Raw genomic sequence first — 2,004 nt, 5'->3', positions numbered from 1 at the left:
GTTGCTCTGAAGTCTTGACATGTTCAAGAACAACCTTTCCCTTTTCAACATTATCTCTGATGAAATGATGTCTGATTTCGATATGCTTCGTCTTTGAGTGCTGAACAGGGTTTTGTGTGATTTGAATGGCACTGGTGTTATCACAATATATGTGAGTCTTTGAGAACTTGATCCTATAGTCGAGAAGTTGATTTTGAATCCATAAGAGCTGAGCACAACATCTCCCAGCTGCAACATACTCAGCTTCTGCAGTTGAGATGGCTACTGATGTTTGCTTCTTGCTAGACCAACTGATGAGACGATTTCCAAGGAAGTGACATCCACCAGATGTACTCTTTTTTTTCTAAATTGCATCCTGCATAGTCTGAGTCAGTGTATCCAAAAAGTTCAAATGCTGAGTCGCAAGGATACCACAGTGCTAGGTTTTGAGTCCCTTTCAAGTATCGAAAGATACGTTTGACGGCCATGAGATAGGATTCCTTGGGATTAGCTTGGAATCGAGCACGGAGAATGGTTCCAAAAATGATATCAGGACGACTTGCTGTGAGATATAAAAGAGATCCAATCATTCCTCGATACAGAGAGTGATTTACATCAGTTCCAGTTGGATCAGCGTGTATCTTGTCAGTCTTGGACACTGGAGTAGAGGCTGGTTTGCAGTCACAGAGAGAATACTTAACAAGCAAGTCAGAAATATATTTACTTTGGCAAATAGAAATACCTGACTTTTGTTGTTGAACTTCAAGACCTAAGAAGAAGGTCATCTTCCCCATCATGCTCATTTCGAACCTTTGAGACATGATCTCTGCAAATTCCTTGCTCAATTTCTCATTTGGAGAGCCAAAAATGATGTCATCAACATAAATTTGAACAAGAACCATATCTGAGCCTTTGTTTTTGATGAAGAGAGTATTGTCGATTGCTCCTCGTCTGTATCCATTTTCAAGAAGATACGATGTGAGCGTCTCATACCAAACCCTGGGTGCTTGCTTCAGTCCATAAACAACTTTGTCTAATCGGTACACATAATCAGGGTGATCTTTGTCAACAAAGCTTGGGGGCTGATTGAGGAAAACTTCTTCTTCTAACACACCATGAAGAAAGGCTGTTTTAACATCCATTTGATAGACAATGAAATTCATGTAGGATGCGTATGTGAGAAACAGTCTGATTGCTTCAAAGCGAGCAACTGGAGCAAAGGTTTCGCCGTAGTCGATGGATTCAATTTGAGTAAATCCTTGAGCGACAAGCCTTGCCTTGTTGCGAGTAATGATTCCATCTTTATCAACCTTGTTGCGATAGACCTAGCGAGTTCCGGTGATAGTCTTCCCTGATGGTCTTTGGACAAGAGTCCAAACTTTGTGCCTTTCAAACTCATTCAGTTCTTCTTGCATGGCCTTGATCCAATCAGCATCTTGAAGAGCTGTGTGAATCTTGTCAGGTAAGATCATTGAAACAAAATTAACATACATGCAAAAGTTATTAGATACACGAGATCTGGTTTGGACACCATCATGAATATTCCCAATAATTTGATCAACTGGATGATATCGATGTTCAGAAACTGATGCTGATTCCGGAGAGTTTGACACTGACAAGTTATCAGTTGCAGGAGAGTCTTCAGCTTCAAGGATTTCATCAGCACCTAATGATTTATCTGCTGATCTGGCGGCAGTATCTTGATTCAAGGAACATGGAACTGGAATGATAGAATTAGAAGAATCAGCTTCATCTCCAGCATGAGGGACTTCGTCAAATGGACAGGAGAGAAGCTCATGAAAAATAGAAGAAGAATGAGTGACTTTTTCATTAATGTATGATTCCTCATCAAACTTCACATGAATGGATTCTTCAATGCATTGCCTGTTCACATAAAAAACACGAAAAGCCTTTGAAATAGATGAGTACCCAACAAAAATACCGTTATCAGCCTTAGGTTCAAACTTGGATCTTGGGTCACGCTGATTTAGAATATAACAAATACATCCGAACACGTGAAAAAAG

This window comes from Lactuca saligna, chromosome 5, assembly GCF_052625555.1.
Source record: "Lactuca saligna cultivar CGN05327 chromosome 5, ASM5262555v1, whole genome shotgun sequence".
Classification (NCBI taxonomy): Eukaryota; Viridiplantae; Streptophyta; class Magnoliopsida; order Asterales; family Asteraceae; genus Lactuca; species Lactuca saligna.
Note: the sequence above shows the minus strand (reverse complement) of the source record.